At 38.5% G+C, this 13352-nt stretch overlaps 32 pseudogenes; all 32 read right to left on the bottom strand.

The window, feature by feature from the left end:
- Nucleotides 1–108: 108 nt before the first annotated feature.
- Nucleotides 109–227, bottom strand: LOC149652723 (5S ribosomal RNA; annotated as a pseudogene).
- A 123-nt stretch (nt 228–350) lies between these two features.
- LOC149652722 (5S ribosomal RNA) lies at nt 351–453 on the bottom strand (annotated as a pseudogene).
- A 136-nt stretch (nt 454–589) lies between these two features.
- On the bottom strand, nt 590–708 carry LOC149652721 (5S ribosomal RNA; annotated as a pseudogene).
- A 361-nt stretch (nt 709–1069) lies between these two features.
- Nucleotides 1070–1188, bottom strand: LOC149652720 (5S ribosomal RNA; annotated as a pseudogene).
- Nucleotides 1189–1310: 122 nt separating this feature from the next.
- On the bottom strand, nt 1311–1413 carry LOC149652719 (5S ribosomal RNA; annotated as a pseudogene).
- A 137-nt stretch (nt 1414–1550) lies between these two features.
- LOC149652718 (5S ribosomal RNA) lies at nt 1551–1669 on the bottom strand (annotated as a pseudogene).
- A 123-nt stretch (nt 1670–1792) lies between these two features.
- Nucleotides 1793–1895, bottom strand: LOC149652717 (5S ribosomal RNA; annotated as a pseudogene).
- Nucleotides 1896–2031: 136 nt separating this feature from the next.
- Nucleotides 2032–2150, bottom strand: LOC149652716 (5S ribosomal RNA; annotated as a pseudogene).
- A 361-nt stretch (nt 2151–2511) lies between these two features.
- Nucleotides 2512–2630, bottom strand: LOC149652715 (5S ribosomal RNA; annotated as a pseudogene).
- Nucleotides 2631–2752: 122 nt separating this feature from the next.
- Nucleotides 2753–2855, bottom strand: LOC149652714 (5S ribosomal RNA; annotated as a pseudogene).
- Nucleotides 2856–2992: 137 nt separating this feature from the next.
- LOC149652713 (5S ribosomal RNA) lies at nt 2993–3111 on the bottom strand (annotated as a pseudogene).
- A 123-nt stretch (nt 3112–3234) lies between these two features.
- LOC149652712 (5S ribosomal RNA) lies at nt 3235–3337 on the bottom strand (annotated as a pseudogene).
- A 136-nt stretch (nt 3338–3473) lies between these two features.
- Nucleotides 3474–3592, bottom strand: LOC149652711 (5S ribosomal RNA; annotated as a pseudogene).
- A 601-nt stretch (nt 3593–4193) lies between these two features.
- LOC149652710 (5S ribosomal RNA) lies at nt 4194–4312 on the bottom strand (annotated as a pseudogene).
- A 122-nt stretch (nt 4313–4434) lies between these two features.
- On the bottom strand, nt 4435–4537 carry LOC149652709 (5S ribosomal RNA; annotated as a pseudogene).
- A 136-nt stretch (nt 4538–4673) lies between these two features.
- On the bottom strand, nt 4674–4792 carry LOC149652708 (5S ribosomal RNA; annotated as a pseudogene).
- Nucleotides 4793–4915: 123 nt separating this feature from the next.
- LOC149652707 (5S ribosomal RNA) lies at nt 4916–5018 on the bottom strand (annotated as a pseudogene).
- Nucleotides 5019–5154: 136 nt separating this feature from the next.
- LOC149652706 (5S ribosomal RNA) lies at nt 5155–5273 on the bottom strand (annotated as a pseudogene).
- A 136-nt stretch (nt 5274–5409) lies between these two features.
- On the bottom strand, nt 5410–5528 carry LOC149652705 (5S ribosomal RNA; annotated as a pseudogene).
- Nucleotides 5529–6128: 600 nt separating this feature from the next.
- Nucleotides 6129–6247, bottom strand: LOC149652704 (5S ribosomal RNA; annotated as a pseudogene).
- A 122-nt stretch (nt 6248–6369) lies between these two features.
- Nucleotides 6370–6472, bottom strand: LOC149652703 (5S ribosomal RNA; annotated as a pseudogene).
- A 136-nt stretch (nt 6473–6608) lies between these two features.
- LOC149652702 (5S ribosomal RNA) lies at nt 6609–6727 on the bottom strand (annotated as a pseudogene).
- Nucleotides 6728–6850: 123 nt separating this feature from the next.
- LOC149652701 (5S ribosomal RNA) lies at nt 6851–6953 on the bottom strand (annotated as a pseudogene).
- Nucleotides 6954–7089: 136 nt separating this feature from the next.
- LOC149652700 (5S ribosomal RNA) lies at nt 7090–7208 on the bottom strand (annotated as a pseudogene).
- A 1717-nt stretch (nt 7209–8925) lies between these two features.
- Nucleotides 8926–9044, bottom strand: LOC149652699 (5S ribosomal RNA; annotated as a pseudogene).
- Nucleotides 9045–10245: 1201 nt separating this feature from the next.
- On the bottom strand, nt 10246–10364 carry LOC149652698 (5S ribosomal RNA; annotated as a pseudogene).
- Nucleotides 10365–10725: 361 nt separating this feature from the next.
- On the bottom strand, nt 10726–10844 carry LOC149652697 (5S ribosomal RNA; annotated as a pseudogene).
- Nucleotides 10845–11206: 362 nt separating this feature from the next.
- On the bottom strand, nt 11207–11325 carry LOC149652696 (5S ribosomal RNA; annotated as a pseudogene).
- A 361-nt stretch (nt 11326–11686) lies between these two features.
- Nucleotides 11687–11805, bottom strand: LOC149652695 (5S ribosomal RNA; annotated as a pseudogene).
- Nucleotides 11806–12166: 361 nt separating this feature from the next.
- Nucleotides 12167–12285, bottom strand: LOC149652694 (5S ribosomal RNA; annotated as a pseudogene).
- Nucleotides 12286–12647: 362 nt separating this feature from the next.
- Nucleotides 12648–12766, bottom strand: LOC149652693 (5S ribosomal RNA; annotated as a pseudogene).
- Nucleotides 12767–13127: 361 nt separating this feature from the next.
- Nucleotides 13128–13246, bottom strand: LOC149652692 (5S ribosomal RNA; annotated as a pseudogene).
- Nucleotides 13247–13352: the final 106 nt, after the last annotated feature.

Below are 13352 nucleotides of genomic sequence, written 5' to 3'. Positions count from 1 at the left end.
ATTAAGTGAGACAAATTAACCTTCATCATTTTAAAGCAATAAAAAAAGAAAACATGTTTGCTTTTTTCATATCTATTAAAATTTACAAGAGGAAAAAAAAAGTGAAAAAGCCAACGGCACGCAGTGTTCCTAAGTGGTCTCCCTCCCAAGTAGTGACTGCGCTCGACGCTGCTTAACTTCGGTTATCGGACGAGAACCGGTGTATTCAGCGTGATATGGCTGTTGCCGAGAGTGCTAGTTAATAATTTGAATTTAATTAACTTTCATCTTTATAAAACAATAACAAAAAAGAAGATATGTTTGCTTTTTTCATATCTGGTGGAATTTGAAAGAGGAAACAAAAGTGAAAAAGCCAACGGCACGCAGTATTCCCAAGTACTGTATGCGCTCGACGCTGCTTAACTTCGGTGATCGGACGTGAACCGGTGTTTTCAGCGTGATATGGCCGTTGCCGAGAGTGCTAGTTAATAATTCGAATTTAAATTAAGTGAGACAAATTAACCTTCATCATTTTAAAACAATAACAAAAAGAAAACGTGTTTGCTTTTTTCATATCTATTGGAATTTAAAAGAGGAAAAAAAGTGAAAAAGCTAACGGCACGCAGTGTTCCTAAGTGGTCGCCCTCCCAAGTACTGACTGCGCTCGACGCTGCTTAACTTCGGTTATCGGACGAGAACCGGTGTATTTAGCGTGATATGGCCGTTGCCGAGAGTGCAAGTTAATAATTTGAATTTAATTAACTTTCATCTTTATAAAACAATAACAAAAAGAAGATATGTTTGCTTTTTTCATATCTGGTGGAATTTGAAAGAGGAAACAAAAGTGAAAAAGCAAACGGCACGCAGTATTCCCTAGTACTGACTGGGCTCGACGCTGCTAACGTCAGCGATCGGACGAGAACCGGTGTTCTCAGCGTGATATGGCCGTTGCCGAGAGTGCTAGATAATAATTCGAATTTAAATTAAGTGAGACAAATTAACCTTCATCTTTTTCAAACAATAACAAAAAGAAAATATGTTTGCTTTTTTCATATCTATTGGAATTTAAAAGAGGAAAAAAAAGTGAAAAACCTAACGGCACGCAGTGTTCCTAAGTGGTCGCCCTCCCAAGTACTGACTGCGCTCGACGCTGCTTAACTTCGGATATCTGACGAGAACCGGTGTATTAAGCGTGATATGGCCGTTGCCGAGAGTGCTAGTTAATAATTTGAATTTAATTAACTTTCATCTTTATAAAACAATAACAAAAAGAAGATATGTTTGCTTTTTTCATATCTGGTGGAATTTGAAAGAGGAAACAAAAGTGAAAAAGCCAACGGCACGCAGTATTCCCAAGTACTGTATGCGCTCGACGCTGCTTAACTTCGGTGATCGGACGTGAACCGGTGTTTTCAGCGTGATATGGCCGTTGCCGAGAGTGCTAGTTAATAATTCGAATTTAAATTAAGTGAGACAAATTAACCTTCATCATTTTAAAGCAATAAAAAAAGAAAACATGTTTGCTTTTTTCATATCTATTAAAATTTACAAGAGGAAAAAAAAAGTGAAAAAGCCAACGGCACGCAGTGTTCCTAAGTGGTCTCCCTCCCAAGTAGTGACTGCGCTCGACGCTGCTTACCTTCGGTTATCGGACGAGAACCGGTGTATTCAGCGTGATATGGCTGTTGCCGAGAGTGCTAGTTAATAATTTGAATTTAATTAACTTTCATCTTTATAAAACAATAACAAAAAAGAAGATATGTTTGCTTTTTTCATATCTGGTGGAATTTGAAAGAGGAAACAAAAGTGAAAAAGCCAACGGCACGCAGTATTCCCAAGTACTGTATGCGCTCGACGCTGCTTAACTTCGGTGATCGGACGTGAACCGGTGTTTTCAGCGTGATATGGCCGTTGCCGAGAGTGCTAGTTAATAATTCGAATTTAAATTAAGTGAGACAAATTAACCTTCATCATTTTAAAACAATAACAAAAAGAAAACGTGTTTGCTTTTTTCATATCTATTGGAATTTAAAAGAGGAAAAAAAGTGAAAAAGCTAACGGCACGCAGTGTTCCTAAGTGGTCGCCCTCCCAAGTACTGACTGCGCTCGACGCTGCTTAACTTCGGTTATCGGACGAGAACCGGTGTATTTAGCGTGATATGGCCGTTGCCGAGAGTGCAAGTTAATAATTTGAATTTAATTAACTTTCATCTTTATAAAACAATAACAAAAAGAAGATATGTTTGCTTTTTTCATATCTGGTGGAATTTGAAAGAGGAAACAAAAGTGAAAAAGCAAACGGCACGCAGTATTCCCTAGTACTGACTGGGCTCGACGCTGCTAACGTCGGCGATCGGACGAGAACCGGTGTTCTCAGCGTGATATGGCCGTTGCCGAGAGTGCTAGATAATAATTCGAATTTAAATTAAGTGAGACAAATTAACCTTCATCTTTTTCAAACAATAACAAAAAGAAAATATGTTTGCTTTTTTCATATCTATTGGAATTTAAAAGAGGAAAAAAAAGTGAAAAAGCTAACGGCACGCAGTGTTCCTAAGTGGTCGCCCTCCCAAGTACTGACTGCGCTCGACGCTGCTTAACTTCGGATATCTGACGAGAACCGGTGTATTAAGCGTGATATGGCCGTTGCCGAGAGTGCTAGTTAATAATTTGAATTTAATTAACTTTCGTCTTTATAAAACAATAACAAAAAGAAGATATGTTTGCTTTTTTCATATCTGGTGGAATTTGAAAGAGGAAACAAAAGTGAAAAAGCCAACGGCACGCAGTATTCCCAAGTACTGTATGCGCTCGACGCTGCTTAACTTCGGTGATCGGACGTGAACCGGTGTTTTCAGCGTGATATGGCCGTTGCCGAGAGTGCTAGTTAATAATTCGAATTTAATTTAAGTGAGACAAATTAACCTTCATCATTTTAAAACAATAAAAAAAGAAAACATGTTTGCTTTTTTCATATCTATTAAAATTTACAAGAGGAAAAAAAAAGTGAAAAAGCCAACGGCACGCAGTGTTCCTAAGTGGTCTCCCTCCCAAGTAGTGACTGCGCTCGACGCTGCTTAACTTCGGTTATCGGACGAGAACCGGTGTATTCAGCGTGATATGGCTGTTGCCGAGAGTGCTAGTTAATAATTTGAATTTAATTAACTTTCATCTTTATAAAACAATGACAAAAAAGAAGATATGTTTGCTTTTTTCATATCTGGTGGAATTTGAAAGAGGAAACAAAAGTGAAAAAGCCAACGGCACGCAGTATTCCCAAGTACTGTATGCGCTCGACGCTGCTTAACTTCGGTGATCGGACGTGAACCGGTGTTTTCAGCGTGATATGGCCGTTGCCGAGAGTGCTAGTTAATAATTCGAATTTAAATTAAGTGAGACAAATTAACCTTCATCATTTTAAAACAATAACAAAAAGAAAACATGTTTGCTTTTTTCATATCTATTGGAATTTAAAAGAGGAAAAAAAGTGAAAAAGCTTACGGCACGCAGTGTTCCTAAGTGGTCGCCCTCCCAAGCACTGACTGCGCTCGACGCTGCTTAACTTCGGTTATCGGACGAGAAACGGTGTATTCATCGTGATATGGCCGTTGCCGAGAGTGCTAGTTAATAATTTGAATTTAATTAACGTTCATCTTTATAAAACAATAACAAAAAGAAGATATGTTTGCTTTTTTCATATCTGGTGGAATTTAAAAGAAGAAACAAAAGTGAAAAAACAAACGGCACGCAGTATTTCCAAGTACTGTATGCGCTCGACGCAGCTTATTTTCGGTGATCGGACGTGAACCGGTGTTTTCAGCGTGATATGGCCGTTGCCGAGAGTGCTAGTTAATAATTCGAATTTAAATTAAGTGAGACAAATTAACCTTCATCATTTTAAAACAATAACAAAAAGAAAACATGTTTGCTTTTTTCTTATCTATTAAAATTTAAAAGAGGAAACAAAAGTGAAAAAGCAAACGGCACGCAGTATTCCCTAGTACTGACTGGGCTCGACGCTGCTAACGTCGGCGATCGGACGAGAACTGGTGTTCTCAGCGTGATATGGCCGTTGCCGAGAGTGCTAGATAATAATTCGAATTTAAATTAAGTGAGACAAATTAACCTTCATCTTTTTCAAACAATAACAAAAAGAAAATATGTTTGCTTTTTTCATATCTATTGGAATTTAAAAGAGGAAAAAAAAGTGAAAAAGCTAACGGCACGCAGTGTTCCTAAGTGGTCGCCCTCCCAAGTACTGACTGCGCTCGACGCTGCTTAACTTCGGATATCTGACGAGAACCGGTGTATTAAGCGTGATATGGCCGTTGCCGAGAGTGCTAGTTAATAATTTGAATTTAATTAACTTTCATCTCTATAAAACAATAACAAAAAGAAGATATGTTTGCTTTTTTCATATCTGGTGGAATTTGAAAGAGGAAACAAAAGTGAAAAAGCCAACGGCACGCAGTATTCCCAAGTACTGTATGCGCTCGACGCTGCTTAACTTCGGTGATCGGACGTGAACCGGTGTTTTCAGCGTGATATGGCCGTTGCCGAGAGTGCTAGTTAATAATTCGAATTTAAATTAAGTGAGACAAATTAACCTTCATCATTTTAAAACAATAAAAAAAGAAAACATGTTTGCTTTTTTCATATCTATTAAAATTTACAAGAGGAAAAAAAAGTGAAAAAGCCAACGGCACGCAGTGTTCCTAAGTGGTCTCCCTCCCAAGTAGTGACTGCGCTCGACGCTGCTTAACTTCGGTTATCGGACGAGAACCGGTGTATTCAGCGTGATATGGCTGTTGCCGAGAGTGCTAGTTAATAATTTGAATTTAATTAACTTTCATCTTTATAAAACAATAACAAAAAAGAAGATATGTTTGCTTTTTTCATATCTGGTGGAATTTGAAAGAGGAAACAAAAGTGAAAAAGCCAACGGCACGCAGTATTCCCAAGTACTGTATGCGCTCGACGCTGCTTAACTTCGGTGATCGGACGTGAACCGGTGTTTTCAGCGTGATATGGCCGTTGCCGAGAGTGCTAGTTAATAATTCGAATTTAAATTAAGTGAGACAAATTAACCTTCATCATTTTAAAACAATAACAAAAAGAAAACGTGTTTGCTTTTTTCATATCTATTAAAATTTAAAAGAGGAAAAAAAGTGAAAAAGCCAACGGCACGCAGTGTTCCTAAGTGGTCTCCCTCCCAAGTAATGACTGCGCTCGACGCTGCTTAACTTCGGTATTCTGACGAGAATCGGTGTATACAGCGTGATATGGCCGTTGCCGAGAGTGCTAGTTAATAATTCGAATTTAAATTAAGTGAGACAAATTAACCTTCATCATTTTAAAACAATAACAAAAAGAAAATATGTTTGCTTTTTTCATATCTATTGGAATTTAAAAGAGGAAAAAAAGTGAAAAAGCTTACGGCACGCAGTGTTCCTAAGTGGTCGCCCTCCCAAGCACTGACTGCGCTCGACGCTGCTTAACTTCGGTTATCGGACGAGAAACGGTGTATTCATCGTGATATGGCCGTTGCCGAGAGTGCTAGTTAATAATTTGAATTTAATTAACGTTCATCTTTATAAAACAATAACAAAAAGAAGATATGTTTGTTTTTTTCATATCTGGTGGAATTTAAAAGAAGAAACAAAAGTGAAAAAACAAACGGCACGCAGTATTTCCAAGTACTGTATGCGCTCGACGCAGCTTATTTTCGGTGATCGGACGTGAACCGGTGTTTTCAGCGTGATATGGCCGTTGCCGAGAGTGCTAGTTAATAATTCGAATTTAAATTAAGTGAGACAAATTAACCTTCATCATTTTAAAACAATAACAAAAAGAAAACATGTTTGCTTTTTTCTTATCTATTAAAATTTAAAAGAGGAAACAAAAGTGAAAAAGCAAACGGCACGCAGTATTCCCTAGTACTGACTGGGCTCGACGCTGCTAACGTCGGCGATCGGACGAGAACTGGTGTTCTCAGCGTGATATGGCCGTTGCCGAGAGTGCTAGATAATAATTCGAATTTAAATTAAGTGAGACAAATTAACCTTCATCTTTTTCAAACAATAACAAAAAGAAAATATGTTTGCTTTTTTCATATCTATTGGAATTTAAAAGAGGAAAAAAAGTGAAAAAGCTAACGGCACGCAGTGTTCCTAAGTGGTCGCCCTCCCAAGTACTGACTGCGCTCGACGCTGCTTAACTTCGGATATCTGACGAGAACCGGTGTATTAAGCGTGATATGGCCGTTGCCGAGAGTGCTAGTTAATAATTTGAATTTAATTAACTTTCATCTCTATAAAACAATAACAAAAAGAAGATATGTTTGCTTTTTTCATATCTGGTGGAATTTGAAAGAGGAAACAAAAGTGAAAAAGCCAACGGCACGCAGTATTCCCAAGTACTGTATGCGCTCGACGCTGCTTAACTTCGGTGATCGGACGTGAACCGGTGTTTTCAGCGTGATATGGCCGTTGCCGAGAGTGCTAGTTAATAATTCGAATTTAAATTAAGTGAGACAAATTAACCTTCATCATTTTAAAACAATAAAAAAAGAAAACATGTTTGCTTTTTTCATATCTATTAAAATTTACAAGAGGAAAAAAAAGTGAAAAAGCCAACGGCACGCAGTGTTCCTAAGTGGTCTCCCTCCCAAGTAGTGACTGCGCTCGACGCTGCTTAACTTCGGTTATCGGACGAGAACCGGTGTATTCAGCGTGATATGGCTGTTGCCGAGAGTGCTAGTTAATAATTTGAATTTAATTAACTTTCATCTTTATAAAACAATAACAAAAAAGAAGATATGTTTGCTTTTTTCATATCTGGTGGAATTTGAAAGAGGAAACAAAAGTGAAAAAGCCAACGGCACGCAGTATTCCCAAGTACTGTATGCGCTCGACGCTGCTTAACTTCGGTGATCGGACGTGAACCGGTGTTTTCAGCGTGATATGGCCGTTGCCGAGAGTGCTAGTTAATAATTCGAATTTAAATTAAGTGAGACAAATTAACCTTCATCATTTTAAAACAATAACAAAAAGAAAACGTGTTTGCTTTTTTCATATCTATTAAAATTTAAAAGAGGAAAAAAAGTGAAAAAGCCAACGGCACGCAGTGTTCCTAAGTGGTCTCCCTCCCAAGTAATGACTGCGCTCGACGCTGCTTAACTTCGGTATTCTGACGAGAATCGGTGTATACAGCGTGATATGGCCGTTGCCGAGAGTGCTAGTTAATAATTCGAATTTAAATTAAGTGAGACAAATTAACCTTCATCATTTTAAAACAATAACAAAAAGAAAATATGTTTGCTTTTTTCATATCTATTGGAATTTAAAAGAGGAAAAAAAGTGAAAAAGCTTACGGCACGCAGTGTTCCTAAGTGGTCGCCCTCCCAAGCACTGACTGCGCTCGACGCTGCTTAACTTCTGTTATCGGACGAGAAACAGTGTATTCAGCGTGATATGGCCGTTGCCGAGAGTGCTAGTTAATAATTTGAATTTAATTAACGTTCATCTTTATAAAACAATAACAAAAAGAAGATATGTTTGCTTTTTTCATATCTGGTGGAATTTAAAAGAAGAAACAAAAGTGAAAAAACAAACGGCACGCATTATTTCCAAGTACTGTATGCGCTCGACGCAGCTTATTTTCGGTGATCGGACGTGAACCGGTGTTTTCAGCGTGATATGGCCGTTGCCGAGAGTGCTAGTTAATAATTCGAATTTAAATTAAGTGAGACAAATTAACCTTCATCATTTTAAAACAATAACAAAAAGAAAACATGTTTGCTTTTTTCATATCTATTAAAATTTAAAAGAGGAAAAACAAGACGGCCCAAGGGCTCGTAATAGTAGCCATATCGTACGAGTGAATAGCCCCTCTATACCCTACCCTAATGAGTGGATAACACCTCTATACCTTACCCTAATGAGTGAATAGCGCTATCTTTTTCAATGCTTAAATGATTTACCGTGCATAAAATCAGAGTGAATAGCCCCTCGATTCCCTACTCTCTAAACAGTGATTAAATTATAACCGTATAAATTTACTTATGCTTTAATTCTAATATTCCGGCGAATCGAAGAACAGATAGTTTTTAGTGATAATCCCCTCGATGAGCTTACAACATAGACTTATGCCGAATTTGCCGATGCACACTTATCGCATCTTATAAATTTCTAACAAGGACTTATGCCCAGAAACGTTTGAAAGAGAAAGTTTAGTTATAGTGATTACGCATTTTAGTGATTATCCCCTCGAATTACCTTTAGTAATGCTAAATGATCAAACGCATAACGCTCATTTAGCACTATGTTAGCTCTATCTAAACCCACATTTGAATTAACCGCCAAAACGTTCCAGTCAAACATAACATAGATGACGATAGCTACCGAACGAGAACGAAACACATGAGCGCGGTAGGAAACGGGGAAAATCGTTATCTATTTAATTAGCACATACATAAAAAGAAAATAAATATAAAAACCCCAAACATACAAATTCATAAGTATCCGACCCCACAGATAAAAATTCAAAAGTATCCGACCCCACAGATTAAGAGGTACCCCACCCCACATCACCACGACATTTTAGAGATAAAAATAAATAATAAAAAAACTCGAGGTTTCTATCAAGTCTCTATGGTTTAGTGGTTAGAATGTTTGTCTACTGCGCCAGCGTGCCGGGTTCGATCCCCGGCCCTGACCTGAAAAAATTTTAATTAAAATTAAATCTCTAATCGAGCCCAGTAACCCCTGTGGGTGGGTTGTGGTAATATAAAGTTCCTTTTAAGCTAAAATCTGACGATAACGAAAGCGAAAACTCCGGCCACGACTACTACTAGTACTACTACTACTACTACTACTACTATTACTACTACGGCTCGGGTCAAACTAAGAGCCTATCGTATACTACGATATGGCTAAAAAGTGAAAAAGCCAACGGCACGCAGTGTTCCTAAGTGGTCTCCCTCCCAAGTAGTGACTGCGCTCGACGCTGCTTAACTTCGGTTATCGGACGAGAACCGGTGTATTCAGCGTGATATGGCCGTTGCCGAGAGTGCTAGTTAATAATTTGAATTTAATTAACTTTCATCATTATAAAGGTATGTCCGCACTAGGCCAAAAACTGCGCTAAGTTCGCTGCGTTCGCTACGCTCGCCAATCACGCCGAGAAAACCAGCTGTTCGCACTTCGAAATTTTCCGCGCTCAGCGTACTCGACGAAGCTGGCGAGAGAGAGAACGAAGTTGAAAATGTTGAACTTTTTGCGTCGATCTCGCCAGCGTAGGCGACGCACAACCAATCCACGACCTTTTCTGTGTCACGTGGGATAAGTTCTGTGAATAGATCGAAGTAATGGCGGGAAATTGCAGTGGAGTGAAGCGTTTAGCTCATGCGAATAAATTAATTATTTCATTGCTATTAATTCGAAAACAAAAGAAAAGGGACCATATAAAACGAATTTTGTTTAGAGAAGTTTTCCAGGACAGAAAAAAAGATGGGGATTTTTATAATCCCACACCCAAAATGAGATATTATTACGAACGATACGGGGATAAACTCTTCGTTGAGCATTTGCATTAATATCAATTCTAGTTTCGTTGTCCGACATTATAACGAGAAAAATTCCAAATAGCAGCCAAACCAAGATTCAACATGCAATTAATTCAGACTTCTATAGTGAATAAAAACCGATGCAGCTCTTTAAATATGACGTCCGTAAAACGATGGACGCTGATTGGTTGTGCGTCGCCTACGCTGGCGAGATCGACGCAAAAAGTTCAACATTTTCAACTTCGTTCTCTCTCTCGCCAACTTCGTCGAGTACGCTGAGCGCGGAAAATTTCGAAGTGCGAACAGCTGGTTTTCTCGGCGTGATTGGCGAGCGTAGCGAACGCAGCGAACTTAGCGCAGTTTTTGGACTAGTGCGGACATACCTTTAAACAATAACAAAAAGAAGATATGTTTGCTTTTTTCATATCTGATGGAATTTGAAAGAGGAAACAAAAGTGAAAAAGCAAACGGCACGCAGTATTCCCAAGTACTGACTGCGCTCGACGCTGCTAACGTCGGCGATCGGACGAGAACCGGTGTTTTCAGCGTGATATGGCCGTTGCCGAGAGTGCTAGTTGATAATTCGAATTTAAATTAAGTGAGACAAATTAACCTTCATCATTTTAAAACAATAACAAAAAGAAAACATGTTTGCTTTTTTCATATCTATTAAAATTTAAAAGAGGAAAAAAAAGTGAAAAAGCCAACGGCACGCAGTGTTCCTAAGTGGTCTCCCTCCCAAGTAGTGACTGCGCTCGACGCTGCTTAACTTCGGTTATCGGACGAGAACCGGTGAATTCAGCGTGATATGGCCGTTGCCGAGAGTGCTAGTTAATAATTTGAATTTAATTAACCTTCATCTTTATAAAACAATAACAAAAAGAAGATATGTTTGCTTTTTTCATATCTGGTGGAATTTGAAAGAGGAAACAAAAGTGAAAAAGCAAACGGCACGCAGTATTCCCAAGTACTGACTGCGCTCGACGCTGCTAACGTCGGCGATCGGACGAGAACCGGTGTTTTCAGCGTGATATGGCCGTTGCCGAGAGTGCTAGTTAATAATTCGAATTTAAATTAAGTGAGACAAATTAACCTTCATCATTTTAAAACAATAACAAAAAGAAAACATGTTTGCTTTTTTCTTATCAATTAAAATTTAAAAGAGGAAAAAAAAGTGAAAAAGCCAACGGCACGCAGTGTTCCTAAGTGGTCTCCCTCCCAAGTAGTGACTGCGCTCGACGCTGCTTAACTTCGGTTATCGGACGAGAACCGGTGTATTCAGCGTGATATGGCCGTTGCCGAGAGTGCTAGTTAATAATTTGAATTTAATTAACCTTCATCTTTATAAAACAATAACAAAAAGAAGATATGTTTGCTTTTTTCATATCTGGTGGAATTTAAAAGAGGAAACAAAAGTGAAAAAAGAAACGGCACGCAGTATTCCCAAGTACTGTATGCGCTCGACGCTGCTTAACTTCGGTGATCGGACGTGAAGCAGTGTTTTCTGCGTGATATGGCCGTTGTCGAGAGTGCTAGTTAATAATTCGAATTTAAATTAAGTGAGACAAATTAACCTTCATCATTTTAAAACAATAACAAAAAGAAAACATGTTTGCTTTTTTCATATCTATTAAAACTTAAATGGGGAAAAAAAAGTGAAAAAGCCAACGGCACGCAGTGTTCCTAAGTGGTCTCCCTCCCAAGTAGTGACTGCGCTCGACGCTGCTTAACTTCGGTTATCGGACGAGAACCGGTGTATTCAGCGTGATATGGCCGTTGCCGAGAGTGCTAGTTAATAATTTGAATTTAATTAACTTTCATCATTATAAAACAATAACAAAAAGAAGATATGTTTGCTTTTTTCATATCTGGTGGAATTTGAAAGAGGAAACAAAAGTGAAAAAGCAAACGGCACGCAGTATTCCCAAGTACGGACTGCGCTCGACGCTGCTAACGTCGGCGATCGGACGAGAACCGGTGTTTTCAGCGTGATATGGCCGTTGCCGAGAGTGCTAGTTAATAATTCGAATTTAAATTAAGTGAGACAAATTAACCTTCATCATTTTAAAACAATAACAAAAAGAAAACATGTTTGCTTTTTTCATATCTATTAAAATTTAAAAGAGGAAAAAAAAGTGAAAAAGCCAACGGCACGCAGTGTTCCTAAGTGGTCTCCCTCCCAAGTAGTGACTGCGCTTGACGCTGCTTAACTTCGGTTATCGGACGAGAACCGGTGAATTCAGCGTGATATGGCCGTTGCCGAGAGTGCTAGTTAATAATTTGAATTTAAATAAACTTCATCTTTATAAAACAATAACAAAAAGAAGATATGTTTGCTTTTTTCATATCTGGTGGAATTTGAAAGAGGAAACAAAAGTGAAAAAGCAAACGGCACGCAGTATTCCCAAGTACTGACTGCGCTCGACGCTACTAACGTCGGCGATCGGACGAGAACCGGTGTTTTCAGCGTGATATGGCCGTTGCCGAGAGTGCTAGTTAATAATTCGAATTTAAATTAAGTGAGACAAATTAACCTTCATCATTTTAAAACAATAACAAAAAGAAAACATGTTTGCTTTTTTCTTATCTATTAAAATTTAAAAGAGGAAAAAAAAGTGAAAAAGCCAACGGCACGCAGTGTTCCTAAGTGGTCTCCCTCTCAAGTAGTGACTGCGCTCGACGCTGCTTAACTTCGGTTATCGGACGAGAACCGGTGAATTCAGCGTGATATGGCCGTTACCGAGAGTGCTAGTTAATAATTTGAATTTAATTAACCTTCATCTTTATAAAACAATAACAAAAAGAAGATACGTTTGCTTTTTTCATATCTGGTGGAATTTAAAAGAGGAAACAAAAGTGAAAAAACAAACGGCACGCAGTATTCCCAAGTTCTGTATGCGCTCGACGCTGCTTAACTTCGGTGATCGGACGTGAACCGGTGTTTTCTGCGTGATATGGCCGTTGTCGAGAGTGCTAGTTAATAATTCGAATTTAAATTAAGTGAGACAAATTAACCTTCATCATTTTAAAACAATAACAAAAAGAAAACATGTTTGCTTTTTTCATATCTATTAAAATTTAAATGGGGAAGAAAAAGTGAAAAAGCCAACGGCACGCAGTGTTCCTAAGTGGTCTCCCTCCCAAGTAGTGACTGCGCTCGACGCTGCTTAACTTCGGTTATCGGACGAGAACCGGTGTATTCAGCGTGATATGGCCGTTGCCGAGAGTGCTAGTTAATAATTTGAATTTAATTAACTTTCATCATTATAAAACAATAACAAAAAAAAGATATGTTTGCTTTTTTCATATCTGGTGGAATTTGAAAGAGGAAACAAAAGTGAAAAAGCAAACGGCACGCAGTATTCCCAAGTACTGACTGCGCTCGACGCTGCTAACGTCGGCGATCGGACGAGAACCGGTGTTCTCAGCGTGATATGGCCGTTGCCGAGAGTGCTAGATAATAATTCGAATTTAAATTAAGTGAGACAAATTAACCTTCATCTTTTTCAAACAATAACAAAAAGAAAATATGTTTGCTTTTTTCAATTCTATTGGAATTTTAAAGAGGAAAAAAAAGTGAAAAAGCTAACGGCACGCAGTGTTCCTAAGTGGTCGCCCTCCCAAGTACTGACTGCGCTCGACGCTGCTTAACTTTGGTTATCGGACGAGAACCGGTGTATTCAGCGTGATATGGCCGTTGCCGACAGTGCTAGTTAATAATTTGAATTTAATTAACCTTCATCTTTATAAAACAATAACAAAAAAGAAGATATGTTTGCTTTTTTCATATCTGGTGGAATTTGAAAGA

Source organism: Phalangium opilio, unplaced genomic scaffold, assembly GCF_054372755.1.
Source record: "Phalangium opilio isolate 3A_F unplaced genomic scaffold, DU_Popi_V2 ptg000082l_1, whole genome shotgun sequence".
Taxonomy (NCBI): Eukaryota; Metazoa; Arthropoda; class Arachnida; order Opiliones; family Phalangiidae; genus Phalangium; species Phalangium opilio.
This window is presented reverse-complemented; position numbering and strand designations above follow the sequence as displayed.